Genomic DNA, 15,907 nt, shown 5'->3' with positions numbered 1-15,907 from the left:
CCTGAGGATATTTTTTAGCCAGACTGGAGCGTGTTTTTTAATAAGCTGTTGGAAACTAAAAGAGCTTTAAACCGAAACTTCTACTGAATGATTCTTGAGTGCATCACCCAACGAAGAGAATTATCCTTGTTTCACTTGTCACAGACAAAAAACACATCCACAGGAACAGCGGCCACTCCGTGGCTTTTTACAGACAAATTCTCCAGAGGATAAACCAAAATCCATAGGAAATCTCTCATCACTCTTTCCGTGAGAAGCTAACTAATAAATACCATCAGGTAACGAAGCTGTTATTTTTTTTTTCTTTCTGCATCCCTTTTATCATCAGGAGGAATGGGGAACTTCATATTTCAAGGGCTTTTTGCACAGGAAATCCTGGCGTGGCTTTAACACACGCTGAGGTCCCTGGGGGGAAGTACGGAGTAACCCTGAAAACCTTGGGCAGAGCCGCAGAGTTGACCCGGATGGCGTCCATCGGGGCTTCCTAAGCACATAAACCACCCACCTAGGTGGGCGTGCTCCCGGCCGTCTGAGCCCTTGGACCTTGTTTCCAGAAGAGACGACGCCACGAACTGCAGAGCTCACAGCCCAGATTCACTCCCCGAAATACAAACAAAAGCTTAAATCCAGACAAGGAAAATACTTGGTTTGGCTGAAGTGGACAGTTCAGCCCAGTGTGAACTGGGCAGGCTGAAGAGCCTGAGAATCTGTAAAACTTTAGAAAAGACAGACCCTGGTCAGCAGAGGTGGCCTGGCCAGAGATGAAAGTGCTCCCCACCCCTAAGCTAAAGACAATGCCCCCTTAATACATCCCAAACGTTCATGGTGCTTCTGTATGTCAGCGAGACATAGTTTTTAACTTCACTTCTGTGTTTTATGTTCTCTATGGTTTTTTCCTTGGGCTTCTCTGGTGGCTCAGTGGTAAAGAATCTGCCTGCCAATGCAGGAGACTCAAGTTCAATCCCTGGGTTGGGAAGATTCCCTGCAGAAGGAAATGGCAACCCACTCCAGTATCCTTGCCTGGAAAAATCCCATGTCAGAGGAGCCTGATGGGCTACGGTCCATGAGGTCACAAAGAGTCAGACACAACTTAGTGACTGAACAACAACAACAATGGTTTTTCCATAGAGGTGCATTTTTTATAACTACTTCACTTTCACTTTTCACTTTCAGGCATTGGAGAAGGAAATGGCAACCCACTCCAGTGTTCTTGCCTGGAGAATCCCAGGGATGGGGAAGCCTGGTGGGCTGCCGTCTATGGGGTCACACAGAGTCGGACATGACTGAAGCGACTCAGCAGCAGCAGCAGGACAATAAAAAATTAAAATGACTACCTTTAAAAAAAGATAAAGCCTCACCCGGCAGGGCAGGAAGCAGGACCAGGGGTGGAGGGTCTCCGTGGCCACACTGAGGTGCTAGACACATTCGTGCAGGCCATGGAGGCCTTGCTGAACTGGCCTGTGGACGGGCCGGTCCTCGTTGCCCCCTGGAATCCGGATGGCACTGAGAACTGGCCAAGCAGGGTCAGAGGACACATGAAATAAACACGTGTTTATTTCATCACACACAGTGATACACATATAGTGGTGATGGACCGTCACGTGCCTTAGGAACGAGTCGTGGAGTCACAGGGAACAATGCAGCCTGAAACCCGTGGACCTTTAGTCCAAAAATGTGCAGGTGACAAGGCGATGCCCTGGGCACGGAAGAGATGTGGGTCCCACAGCACTGCCTTCTGACCCCAGGGTGCCCTGGGGACAAGAGCAGCCTTCAAGCAGGTGACCAGGGAGACCTTAACAAGCAGTCTGTTTATGGAAGGGTTCTTGGGATGAGCAGTTATCACCCTGGGCTGGAAGCAGCCTTGGGAGGATGGATTCCTAACCAACAGAAAAGTGACCATGTCACCCTCAGGCCATAAGAGGGGACGGTGCCATCATCACACTGAACCCACCATTCTGCTCCCCAGTTTAGGGGCAAACCCCGGGGGCAAAGAGGCTCCTGACACATTTCCGGTGTCCCTTCCCACATGACAGAGGGGTAAAGCGAGGGGTCCGAAGGGGCACGCGGAAGATGTCCAGCCCCCACAGGGCCGACTTTCCTTTCACCTTCTTTTCCCACCAGACCTTAGCTCCCAGAGGACCAGGATACAGTCTATCCCCTGCTGGGTCCCAAGTGCCCACAACTGCCCACACACAGTGGGCACTCAGAGAGTATTTACTGAACTCCTGAAGAGGAGCAAAGAAGAAAACCACTCGCCCAGGACTTACAGCAAGTAGGTAACAGGCAGCATTTTATAAAAGGTAAAAATAGTCCTTAACAGGGTGTTTCCCTACGGTAAACCAGTTCTTACTTTGACCATTCTGCCCAGAGCAAAACACAGCAGACATATATAAGAAGAGAAATGGAAAAGCATAGAAGAGTTGCTGAAAAGATTATATTTATGCTTTGCTTGGAGTGAAGAAAAGTTTGGGGGAAAGGGACCAAAGAATTTTAAATGGCCTTTTAAAAAAAAATACAAGAAGTATGTCTTTCTCCTAACTTTCGGACCTGTGGTCTAGGAAGAAGGGGACGGTTGCCAGGATTATTAAAGAAACTCTGTGTTGAGCAGTGGAAAGATGTCAGGTTGTGGGTTTCTCTGCCACGGGAGGTTTTGGAGCCCAACGTTGTCTGGATTTGATGACAGGTAATGACATTAACTAATTACAAAACTAATCGCATTTGGAGCAGTGGAAGCTGAGATCATGATAAGCATAATCAAATCCCTGACTTCGGGGCTTCAGGAATGGGAGGATAAGCTTTCTCCCTTTGCAAAGCTTGACCAGATGCTTTTCAGAGCCCTTCGTCTGAGTGTTCTGGAAGTTGCAGACACCAATGAGGGTGGAAACCAGAATTCTGAACCACAGCACCCAATGGTCTGCTTGGCATCAAGCAAGCACGGGGGTCCCAACTGGCTGAAGATGAGCCTTGCTGACCCCCTGCCAGCCAGAGCTCCAACAAGGTAAGTGCCTGGCCCTCCACTTCCTCTCTCTTCCCCTAAAAGCCTGAAGACCCATGCCTCCTGACCCCCATCACTGGTTGGGTCATCTTGGACAAATTCGAACTCATTGGACCCTCTGCTTCTTCCTCTACAAGGCAGAGATCAAAATAGTGGTCCCACTTGCCTCAGCAAATTGACGTGAGGATCCAGCGAAGTAGCATTTACTTTGCGTGTTCTGGGCTTCCCTAGTGGCTCAGACCAGTAAAGAACCCACCTGCGACACAGGAGACCCAGGTTCGATCCCTGGGTGGGGAAGATCCTCAGGAGAAGGAAATGGCAACCCACTCCAGTATTCTTGCCTGGGAAATCCCATGGACAGAAGAGCCTGGCAGGCTGCAGTCCGTTGGGTCGCAAAGAGTCGGACACAACTGAGCAACTAAGAGTTTTCAGGACTGTTACTGGATGGAACTAGTGATCATGGCATTTCCATGGCCCAGCTTCAGGCTCTGCTGAGTCCTTAAAGAGCTAGAGATGCTCTGAAGGAGGTCGGCTTCTTCTCTTTCCTCCTCCCAGGGAACCTGGGAAGGAAGAAGGAAGAAAGAAGGTGACGGAGGTGACTGACCACTAGAAAGGTGTCCAGCTTCTTTATTTTAAGGATTCTCACTTTCCTGATAATTGGAGTCTGCGTATCGTAGGTGTTTGGCCTGTAATTTGGCTCCCTCCTGTCATACTTTTTGTATTTTATAGCAGTCTGTAACCCACAAGTGTTGAAAGTGTTAGTTGTTCGGTCTTGTCTGACTCTTTGTGACCCCATGGACTATAGCCCACCAGGCTCCTCTGTCCATGGGATCCTCCAGGCAAGAAGACCAGAGTGGGTTACTATTCCCTTCTCCAGAGGATCTTCCCCACCCAAGGATCAAACCTGGGTCCCTGTATTGCAGGCAGATTCTTTACTGTCTGAACTACCAGGGAACCCAACATTCCTAAAGCCTCCATGTAAAATTTGAAATGAAATCCTATATGTCTGTCAATCACTTGGAAAATGATCTATCCCTTCTTTTATGAATTCATCCCCCTCCCCACCAGTTAAAGCCATCCTCTGAGTTCAACTTCACTCTTCAGAAACCAAGTAATCACTTAAGAAAGGGGAAAACATTAAGAGATCCAGATTTCAATTAACTTGGCCATTGATTTTTGTGTAATTCTGGGGGAGGCATTATTCTTTGGGTAAGATGGGGGGAGGCAAAGAACTCATAGATTAATGAAGGTTCTAATGTGGGCAGTGCCAAGGGCTGGGATATCCGACATCGTGGTCCCCAGGCCCTGCTGAAAAGCAGAAATATTAGAAAAATAGTCTGGAAGAGAGGCCTGCTGCTGACCTGCCCGTGACAGTGGTGGGTCTGCCATTCACTGGGTGAGGAGGGCTTTCTTGTTACATTTTAATGTAATTCATGTATTTGGCGTTTCACACAATTCCATCATTTTTTAGTTGGTCAATAAAGTATGCATCCATGTAACAATTTAATGTATTAACTTTTGACTGTACTTCATATCATGTACCTCTCTAGTCAAAGTGATGTTATAAACATTCAGTAACAATGAATCAATGTTAATCCTAAATCCTTGAGGGCTTCCCTGGTGGTCCAGTGTTTAGGAATCAGCCTGCCAATGCAGGGGGCATGGGTTTGATCCTTGGTCCGTAAACAACTAAGCCCTCGAGCCACAACTACTGGCCCTGGAAGCTGCCACTGCCGAGCATGCGTGCTGCAGCTGCTGAAGCCGGCGCACCCGAGCCTGTGCTCTGCAACAAGGGCCACCGCCAGGAGAAGCCCTCACACCACAACCAAGAGCAGCCCCTGATCGCCGCAACCAGAGAAAAGCCCGAGCACAACAGTGCAGACCCGGTGCAGCCAAAACTAAAATAAACAAATAAATCTTTACAAAATAAAAATAAATCCTCGCTCCTCCACAATGTGCTTGAAAACACAAATTTTCTGACTCAAAAGCTCTAACATCTGTTAGGAAGAATTTTTCATGTGGGTTTGGAATCTTTGATTTCCCTCCCTTTATGAACCACACTGGCTTTTGACCTCCAGACATCTGACTGCAAATATCTTTTCTTGTATTCCCATAGTTCTAGACAATGATTTTTGGAAGACAATAAATGTATTCACTGTAGATAAAGATAAATCACGTATGTAACCAAACTTGATTGTTTTAGCTGCAACTGTTTCATAACTGTCACATGCGTATCCATCCTAACAAGGGGCCAACGGGGTTAGCACGTGATCCCACACGTGCACACACACACATGTGCGCACACACACGTGCACACACTACATAAATACCACAGAGGAAACCACTGATACAGATATAGTTTTTAATGCGTTGTGTCACTGACTGTCTTCTGGAGGAAAGAGCCTCTGTGAAAATAGATTTAAAACAACAGGCAGTTTAATCAGATAAGTACACCACATCTATCTCTGTCCCCTGGAAATATGATTTCAGCATAATGCCTGGGGGGAAGCTCACTGAAAGACGAGTCTTCTGAGCAGTAGAGTGAAAGCAACTGTCATGAGAAGCCTTTCCAGGGTAAGGCGATCTGCTGGTGTGATGACTGCAGGGAGGAAGATGATGATCACCATTATCAATAGGCAAACTGTTAGAACTGAGCAAAAGAAATAAGATGTGATTGCAAATGATACAGGCTTCCCAGGTGGCAAAACTGGTAAAGTAGTGCCAATGCAAGAGACATATGAGATGCGAGTTCAATCCCTGGGTCCGGAAGATCCCCTGGAGAAGGAAATGGCAACCCGCTCTAGTATTCTTGCCTGGAGAATCCCATGGACAGAGGAGCCTGGTGGGCCACAGTCCCGGGGTTGCAGAGTCGGACAGGACTGAAGTGACTGAGCACACATGCGCCCGGTGTCCCTTCAGGGAAGCGGTTGACCAATCAGAGGTGAGAACTGCAGATAAACTTTCTTCCTCCCCTCCCTCCTCCAGATCAGTCTCCCCTGAGACATCAGAGTTCGTGCTCTGGGAGAATGCACCTGCATTACTGCCCTGCGGCTGCTGTGACAAGCTACCCCAAACTTGGCGGCTCACACAGCCTGCAACCAGCGCCACTGGCCCACGTGGAGCTGTCGGCAGGGGCCGCACTCCCTCGGGGGACTGCAGGGGAGGGTCCCTTCCTTGCCTCTTTGGGCATCTGGTGAGGCCCACATCCCTTGGCTGGTGGTCACACCATTACTGCAGCCCCTGCCTGGTGGTCACACTGCCTTCTTCTCTTCTGTGTATTAAATCTGCCTCTGTCTCTGCCTCTTCTTATTAAAAGGACAGTTACAACTGGATTTAGGACCTATGCAGATAATCCAGGGTTTTCCAGGTGGCTCTACAGGTAAAGAACCCTCCTGCCAATGCAGGAGACGCAGGTTCAATCCCCGGGTCAAGAAGATCCCCTGGAGGAGGAAATGGCAACCCACTCCAGTATTCTTGCCTGGGAAGTCACATGGACAGAGGAGCCTGGCGGGCTACAGTCCATGCGGTCACTGAAGAGTCGGACGTGACTGAGCATGCATACAGATTATTCAAGGTAACTCTCCATCTCAAGATCCTTCATCACATCCTATCTGTGGATTGAACCTCCACAGAACAGACAGCATGTGAGCTTTTCCTCAAGCTGTCCTTTCTGAGGAACTCAAAATAATGCACATAAATCATCAAGAACTTTGCACACAGCAATGGGAGTAACGGCAGTAAGTAACAATAATAGTTCCCACCGTTTTCAACGAGATTTTACTTTTTTCGGGAGCATTGCTAAATCGCTTAAAAATAGGCTTAGACGCTGTGGAAATGGAGGTCATCTATTTTGGTGGAATTTTACACTGTGTTGAAAGATTTATTCCCCCCTCTACAAAACATTTCCTGCGTGGTGACAATTTCTCAGTAGAATACCTGCTATAAGATTAGAATTAGAAAAAGAAGGGTTTTCCCACAGCAAATGGAAGTGAATTCACTTCATGGCAGGGAAGTTAAATAAATTGGTTAATGCTCACCAATTTCTTAGAGAGGAAACGTGTTATCTGTATCAGTGTTAAATCCTGAAATGAATATGCTTTTTGTGCTGAAACAAATTACGTTTCTGAGAACAGCACCATCCTGGGTCCTAGGAATATTGGAAGAGCAGCACAGCTTCAAGAAGGCAAGGGGAGAAGGGGGCAACAGAGGATGAGATGTTTGGATGGCATCACTGACTCAATGGACATGAGTTTGAGTGAGCTCCAGGAGATTGTGAAGGACAGGGAAGCCTGGTGCACTGAAGTTCATGGGGTCACAAAGAGTTGGACAGAACTGAGCGACTGAACAGCAACAGCATGGTTTAAATGCTGGATTGCAGGATCAGATGCCCCTCCTCCAAATTCAGACAGCAGGACTGTGAGTCACTGATGTGGGAGAAAGAGGAGAATGAGAAGGATTTTCTACTGTACTTCCCAGAGGTCTGTGCAGTTGACTGCTGTACCATGAAAGATTCTGGAGGGTTCACTTTGTTTTGTTTTTATGAGGCAACTTTATTTGCACCATTGTTTCAGAGAATCATGTGACTTTTAGATGCAAGCCTACCTGAAGAGCATAAGTAGCCAACAAGACTGACTATGGCTATCAGGGAAAATACTGGCAAATCTCCTACTGGGACACAACACATTCAGTATTCCGGTTCGAGCTGCTTCCTCCTCACATATTTGCAAATCATCATGTCAAAAGTTACAAGACACATTACTGAAGGACTACAACATGACTGAAGACTGCATGGGACAGTAAGGCCAAGTAAGTCTACGTCTGGCCTATTTAATATACATCATCTAAGTGAATGATTCATATTTGAAAATGTCTCTGATGGGGATTCCCTGGGACTTCATGTACAAAATCATGACTTTCAAAGTTTCCAAACCTAGACTGTCTCCATCCTGTAGCTGTTGGTGAAATCTGCTAGCAATATTTCATCTCTGTTCCCCTTTTCTTTCTTAATATGTAAACACACACATGCATATATACATACACATACACACACACATATTCACATGTGCACATGTATATACATATGTACACACATGTGTGCACATGTGCAGGCATACATATGTGTACGCATGCGTGCATGCATGCTTACATGCATTGTGCGCGTATATGTTGTGTGCCCTGTGCACACATGCATGCACATATGCATATGTGCACATGAACACACATATATGTGAGCATACACACACACAACCTAAAACAATGCCTCCAGCAACACGCTGTTGAGTGACAGGACTACTCTCCCTTCCCCACCCCATTTCTCTCTTTATGTCACAGATAAGGACCAAGCCCTTGGGCAACTAAGGAGAAACTGTGAGGGAATCTACTTCTGGAGGACTCCAGCCATAGGAGTCCAAGAACAAAACCATCCAAAGAGTCTTCCAACTCTTCTTTAAATAGTCATCACTCTCCCTGAAAAATTCAGCCCTTTTTCTAGTTAATAGCAGATGAATAAATATTGCTGAATAGTGAAGAAAAGAAAGAGGGAGGGAAGGAGGAAGAGACAAACTAACTGAAGAACTGAACATGCCTGAAACCGTGGCCAAAAGTATGACATACAGATGCACATGGAGCCCTGGAAAACCAGCAAACAGCTTCTGGCGCTTCTACTGGCTTCAGTTCAGTTCAGTCCCTCAGTCGTGTCTGACTCTTTGCGACCCCGTGGACTGCAGCACGCCAGGCTGCCCTGTCTATCACCAACTCCCTGAGTTTACTCAAACTCATGTCCACTGAGTCGGTGATGCCATCCAACTATCTCATCCTCTGTCATCCCTTGAGTGAGTGAAGTGAGTGAAGTCGCTCAGTCGTGTCCAACTCTTGGCGACCCCATGGACTGTAGCCTACCAGGCTCCTCCATCCATGGGATTTTCCAGGCAAGAATACTGGAGTGGGTTGCCATTTCCTTCTCCAGGAGATCTTCTCGACCCAGGGATTGAACCCAAGTCTCCAGCATTGTAGGCAGACGCTTTACCATCTGAGCCACCAGGGGAGTTGCATCCCCTTATTAGATCTTAAATAAACTGACTCTCATTTCTTCACATGGCAAATAGAGATAACACTTATTCACTGCTTTTATACATAGTATCTATGCCACATAGTATAAGACACTTCTATACATAGTATCTTATGACTGAGGAAACATTTGACCCCTACTGGAGTTCTCCACTTGACTCACCCACCCCCCACTGGCGGCAGAGGGGCCCATCTTTCCGCCTGAAGCAGAAGTTCACATGATGACCCTAGGCATTTGTTTTTTTTAATTGAAGGTGATCACAGGTCTTGATGGACTTCCTTGGTGGCTCAGACTGTAAAGAATCCACCTGCAGGGTTTCCTGGGGGCTTAGTGGTAACGAATCCGCCTGCAGTGCAGGAGACATGGGTTCAATCCCTGAGTCAGGAAGATCTTCTGGAGGAGAATCCACCTGCAGTGTGGGAGATCTAAGTTCAATTCCTGGGTTGGGAAGATCCCCTCGAGGAGGGCATGGCAACGCACTCCAGTATTCTTGCCTGGAGAATCCCCATGGACAGAGAGGCCTGGAGGGCTACAGTCCATGGGATCGCAAAGAGTCAGACATGACTGAGCGACTAAGCACAGCATAGCACATAGGTCTTGAGGGAGGAAAAGATGGCAACCCACTGCAGTATTCTTGCCTGGAGAATCCCACAGAGGAGCCTGGAGGGCTACAGTCCATGGGGTCGCAAAGAGTCAGATATGACAGAACAACAAAGCACACATGCACACATAGGTCTTGAAGTGCTAATAAAGGTACACTCTGAGTCATCAACACCTCCCCCTCCAGGTCGCAGACAAAGGAAAGCCCAGCCACGAATCACTACCTGCCACCAAGACAATCGTGGCAGAACCTGCTCTCAAACCATGAGCTCTCACCCTGCATCCTTCTCACTTCCTGCTACCCATGCACCTGTACTGATCACCCGAGACAAAAGCACATCACCAAAGGCCCTCAGCATCTCACCAAAGGAAGGCCACTAATCACATTCCTATAAACACATTTCTCAACATGGAGTAGACTTTTAGGAGATGCTCAGTGAATCAGATGGACTATATCAAGAATCAGCAAACTTTTTCTGCAAAGAACCAGGTAGCAAATCTTTGAGGTTTTGTAGACAATGTGGTCTTTGTTGACACTGCTCCACGTTGTGTCCAAAAGCAGCCCTAGACAACACATCCACAAATGGCTATGGCCGTGGTGATCCCATGAAGCTTAACTTACAAAAGGAGGTAACAGGGACTTCCCTGGTGGTCCAGCGGTTAAGAATCTGCCTGCCAATGCAGGTGATCCCTGGTCCAGGAAATAAGATCCCACATGCCATGCAGCAACTAAGTCCATGTGCCCCGACTTCTGAGCTTACCATCTAGAGTCTTTGAGCTGCAACGACTGAGGCTATGCACCGCAACTACTGAAGCCCGCACGCCATAGAGCCTGTGCTCTGTAGCAAGAGAAGCCACCGAGATGAGCAGGCCGTGCACCGCAAGTAGAGAGTAGCCCCTGCTCACTGCATCTAGAGAAAAGTCTGTGTAGCAACAAAGACCCAGTGCAGCCAAAAATAAATTAATAAATAATTTTTTTAAAAAAAAAGAGACAACAGGTCAGAGGTAGCCTGTGGGCCTTTGCCAAAACCCCAGGACTTACATCAGCTTTGGGGAAAGTGTTGATGTCAAAAACATCATTTTAAGTCTTCCTTTTAGAGGTCGGGTCCTGCCAGCTCTGAACAGTACATCCAGGCACTTCTGTCCCTGTTCCCATAATCCTCTTGTGAACACCCACTGGCTTCAGAGACATGGGGCTTTCACCCTTCACACACAGTTATTCTGGAAGACAAAACAGGGGCAGAAATTAAAACCAGAGCCCAGGTCTTTGTACCCTACCCAGCATATCAAGTGCCCCTCTTCAAATTGTCCTGGGTGAGCTGTGTACCTAACGAAGAAAATAGGACTATTCTTTCAGTTAATCGTCTTTTAGTAAGGGGGTGGTGGGGTGTGGGAGGGGGGGCAAATTTATTAAAGGCTCTTCTAAAATGCCAGCTGAAAAGGGAAAATGCTCCTTGGCACTAGGGAATCTTTTTCATGTGAAGTTACACGATCACTTCTCATTCTGTCTCTTAAGCACCGCGTGGCACCCATCCATGTATTAGGCTAATAACTGCACGAATCTAGTTAAAAAGAAGCAAGCAATTATTTTAATTAGAGGAGAACAAAAATAACACTCCTGGATTCTGGTTTAAGGGACAAGAAGGAAGTCGTCGGGGTTCAAAAAGATCCCACAAAATATTTTTGTGAAAGGAAAAATAATTAAGGCCAAATTTAGAATGGACTGGCAATACGTGGGCCAAATAAAATGAATGGCACCACTGTGCAGCTAAAACCCATTCATAGAGACAAGCCCCAGAAAGTCCATTTCTGTGTGATACCATTTGGAGGGTGTAACCAATTTCACAAAGTGAAAGTACACGTCTAGTGGAGACTTCAGCAATCCTTGCGAACCTCTTACACAATCTCTTACAGAGTTTCTGTGTAAACTCTTTTATTAATAAGAGAAAAGGGGAAGGATCTTGGTCAGATGCCTTTTAAGCAGGATTTTTTTTTTCATTAAAATTCTTAGAGTAAGTGGTTTGAATTTGTTACTCTGGAAAAATCTGTATAGGAAATCCTTGCTGCTAATCCATTCTACAGAAACGGATGCTATTGGAAGAGAGTTTTCACTATTTGAGTCGAATTTAGTCCGAGGAAGAGATTGCATCAGCAGATTTTCCATCGCCTGGGCCTTCTTGCCTCCCTTCTGGGCATGGCATTTGGGCCATCCTAGTCCACCTCAGGCTTCCAAAAAGATGAAATAAGGGAATTCCCTGGTGGTCCAGGAGTTAAGAATCTGCCTTGCAATGCAAGGAACATGAGTTCAATGCCTGGTCGCGGAACTAAGATCCCACATGCCTTGGAGCGACTAAGCCCGTTTGCACTGCAAAAGAAAGTTCATGTACCTCAACACAAGATTCTAGTAAGGTGGATGAACCTAGAGCCTATTATACAGAGTGAAGTAAGTCAGAGAAAAACAGATATGGTATGCTAACGCACAGATAGGGAATCTAGAAAGATAATTCAGCCTAGTATACAGAGCAAAATGTCAGAAAGAGAAAAACAAACAGCGTATATGAACACATATATTGTAATTTAGAAAGATAGTACTGATGAACCCATTTTCAGGGCAGCAATGGAGACACAGACATAGAGAACAGACCTGGGGACACGGTGGGGAAAGGAGAGGGTGGGACAAACGGGGAGAGCGGCACTGACATATACACACCGTGTGTAAGACAGAGCCGGCGGGAGCCGCCATGTAACACGGGGGGCTCAGGCCGGCGGTCTGTGATGCCCAGAGCGGTGGGGTAGGAGGAGGGAGCAGGACGGTTTTAGAGGGAGGGGAGGTGTGTATGCCTGTGGCTGATTCATATCGCTATGTCGCAGAAGCCAACACAAAAACATAAAGTAACTATCCTCCAGTTAAAAATAAATGAATTTTTTAAAAGATCCCATATGACGCAAGGAAGATCCTGAGTGCCGCAACCAGGAGCCAAGACAGCCAAGTAGATAAATGAATAAAGTTGAAATGAAATGGAAGCCAGTCCCTAGTCAGTGTTGTCCCTTCTGTTTGAATTTATACGTTTTTATTGATCACCTGCTCTCCACCAGGCTGAGACCTGGACCCTGCCTGCCAAGAGCTCACCATCTCATCACAGAGATGAGGCACCGGCCAGGAGACCACACAAGCCCCAGCTGGGAGGGCTCAAGGGTTCTGGCCTGAGCTGATGGCTAAACGGTGGGTTGTCCAGGAGGAAGCCATGGACAGCCCATGCCTGGTAGGAAGAGCAACACAGACAAAGGTTGGTGTGAAAGGACCCCATGTGCACACCGGGAACCAAGGGCGGCTGGAGGTGCTGCAGGGGAGGGGGCAGGCTGGGGAGGACGGAAGAGCTGGCCAGAGCAGCTCCATGTACGTGTGCGTGAGCCTGCGTTTCACCTTGCAAAGCCACCGCGGAGCTCTCTACGAGGGCTGAGGGGGCCAGCTTTCTATGCTGTTTTCTGGTTGCTGTTGTTCTCTGGCTGTGCTGAATCTTCACTGCTGTCCGGGCTTTTTTCTCTAGCTGTGATGAGCAGAGGCTCCTCTTCAGTTGCAGTGCTTGGGCTTCTCACCGCAGCGGCTTCTCTTGCTAGGGTGCACGGGCTCTGGGGTACATGGGCTCAGTAGTTGCGGCTCTAGAGCACAGGCTCAATGGTTGTGGCGCGTGGACTTAGTTGCTCCGTGGCATGTGGGATCTTCCTGGACCAGGGACTGAATCCATGTCTCCTGCCTTGGCAGGTGTATCTTTACCACTGAGCCACCAGGAAAGCCCCACCCGCCTTCCATTTTGGAGTGAGCATTTGGATGTCTGAGAAGAGGATGAAATGAAGACTGGGTGTACTAGAAATGCCATAGCCCAGAGGACCACAGCAAGTAGGTGTGGAGAGATGGGTGAGCTATGAGAGGCACAGCACTGAAGGAGATTAAAAAGAACAGGCTGGTGGAGCAGTGATCAAAGGGTCAAAAGGGGGAGATGAAATTGGTTTTGAAGATTCTCACTGGGATCAGGTGTTTATCTGAATGCTTGCCCTATGTCCAGAAACTTGTCCTCTCACAGGTTCTTCTTCAAACCCAAGACGGACCTTGACAACGGGTCCCAGGATTGAGACTCAGTGACAAAGGTCAGCCTTGAGTACGTAAGCTTACTGCCAAGTGCCATGTAAGAGCGCCTGGAAAACAGTCTAACTCCTACTGACCTTCCCATGGGCTCCCCAGATGGCTCATCGGTAAAGAATCACCTATAATGCAGGAGACACAGGAGATAGGTCAGGAAGATGCCCTGGAGGAGGGCATGACTACCCACTCCAGTATGCTTGCCTGGGAAATCCCATGGACCGAGGAGCCTGGTGGGCTACAGTCCATGGTGTCCCAAAGAGTTGGATAGGACTGAGCATGCATGCAGGTGCAAAACTCACATGAAACCAGTTTTCTGCCAAAAGTCTAATTTGAAATATAGAGAAACCTGGAATGAAATATAATTGTGATGAATACTTACTGTGATGGTTGGCATGATGGGTTAACTTGATGGGGCTAAGGGAGGCCCAGAGAGCTGTTGAAACTATTTCTGGTGTGTCTGTTGAGGGCGTTTCTGGAGGAGACTGGCCTTCGAATGGGTGGATGGAGTTAAAAGGATCACCCTCAACATTGCAGTGAGAAGCATCCCATTCACTGAATGTCTGCACAAGACAGAAAGACAGAGGAAGGGTGAGTTTTCTTTCTGCCTCACCTGGGACACCCGTCTTCTCCTGCCCTTGGACACGGGAGCTCCCAGTGCTCGGGCCTTCAGAATCCAACCAGGTGTATGCTCATGTTCAATCACTTCAGTCATGTCCAACTCTTTGCAACTCTATGTATAGCACAGGTGTATTCCATTATCTTACAATAACTTTTCATGGAGCATGCTCTATAAAAATACTGAATCACTGTGCAGTATATCTGAAACCAATATAATACTGTAAATCAACTCCACTTCAATTTAAAAAGAATCCAACCAGGACTTATACCACTGCCCATCCCCCAGTCCTCAACCCCCCGAGTAGTCAGGCCTTCAGATTTGGACAGGGTTACACCATTAGCTTTCCTGGCTCCCCGTTTGCTGACAGCAGATCAAGCGACTTCTTGGCCTCTGTAACTGTGCTCGCCAATTCCTATAGTAGGTCTGCTCTTACATATATATATATATCTGTCTGCAGATATGCAATTGGTTCGTTTCTCTGGAGAAACCTGAGTAGTATACTCAGGACAGGTATTAGTTGCTCAGTCATATCTGAATCTTTGTGACCCCATGGACTGTATCCTGCCAGGCTCCTCTGTTCATGGAATTCTCCAGGCAAGAGTACTGAAGTGGGTAGCCATTCCTTTCTCCAGGAGATCTTCCTGACCCAGGATTGATGCTAGGACAAACTACATATAATCACCATATTAGATTAGGAGGAAATGGAAACCTATTCCAATATTCTTGCCTGGCAAATCACATGGACAGAGGAGCCTGGTGAGCTACAGTCCATGGTATTGTAAAGAGTCAGACACAAATGAGCACACACACATGTATTCATGTTTTAAGTTTTTAAAGAACGTAATGAGAACGCTTCTCAATTTGTTTTATGAGCTAGCTAAATCTTGGTAGCATATCTGGCAGGGATATTACACTAAAAAAAATGACAGGTAAATTTCTTTTATACATATTGTAAAAATTATCAAAACATGTGTTAGTACATAAAATAAATATCATAACCAAATTCAGTTTAGTCCAGAAATGCAAGGCTGGTTTGACATTCAAAAACTTCTTGTATAGTTCATCACATTAACAGAATAAATGGGAAAAACATAGGGTCAGCCTATAAATAAGTGAGCACTTAATTTATGGCAAAAATGTTTCAGAGTACTGGAGAAAAGAAGTTCTTTCTATTAATGGTGCAAGGTAAGTGGATATGATGGAGGAATAAACAGACTTGATCCCAACATCACACCATATGTGAAAGTCACTACCATGTAGATTACAGATCTAAATGAGAAAGGTGAAATTATTGATATGACATTTCCAGAAGATAATACACAAGAATATTTTCATGACCGTCAGGAAAGCAAAGCTTTCTTAAATACGACATAGGAAGCATTAACTATAAAGGAAAATATTGGTAAGTTAAAGTACAGTAAAATTAAAATCTTCCACTCAACCAAAGACACCATGAAGTGAGTGAAAAGTCAAGCTCAGGGTAGT

General features: G+C 46.7%; 1 long non-coding RNA gene across 8 annotated transcripts in view; it reads right to left on the bottom strand.

Annotated features, from left to right (window-relative positions):
- The window catches only part of LOC122703920, a 42,774-nt gene that overhangs the window by 13,819 nt on the left and 13,048 nt on the right, over positions 1 to 15,907 (bottom strand). For 6 of the 8 annotated variants that reach the window (XR_006343659.1, XR_006343656.1, XR_006343664.1 and 3 more), the window contains 3 exons: positions 14,183 to 14,363; positions 10,705 to 10,883; positions 3,252 to 3,555 (listed from right to left, as the gene is read on the bottom strand). This is a non-coding gene — a long non-coding RNA (uncharacterized LOC122703920). The remainder of the gene's footprint in view (positions 1 to 3,251; positions 3,556 to 10,704; positions 10,884 to 14,182; positions 14,364 to 15,907) is intronic. The other 2 variants (XR_006343661.1, XR_006343662.1) reach the window with 1 other exon arrangement.

The sequence above is a fragment of the Cervus elaphus genome, chromosome 11 (assembly GCF_910594005.1).
Source record: "Cervus elaphus chromosome 11, mCerEla1.1, whole genome shotgun sequence".
In the NCBI taxonomy this organism is placed as follows: domain Eukaryota; kingdom Metazoa; phylum Chordata; class Mammalia; order Artiodactyla; family Cervidae; genus Cervus; species Cervus elaphus.
Note: the sequence above shows the minus strand (reverse complement) of the source record. Positions and strands in the feature narration are given on the sequence as shown.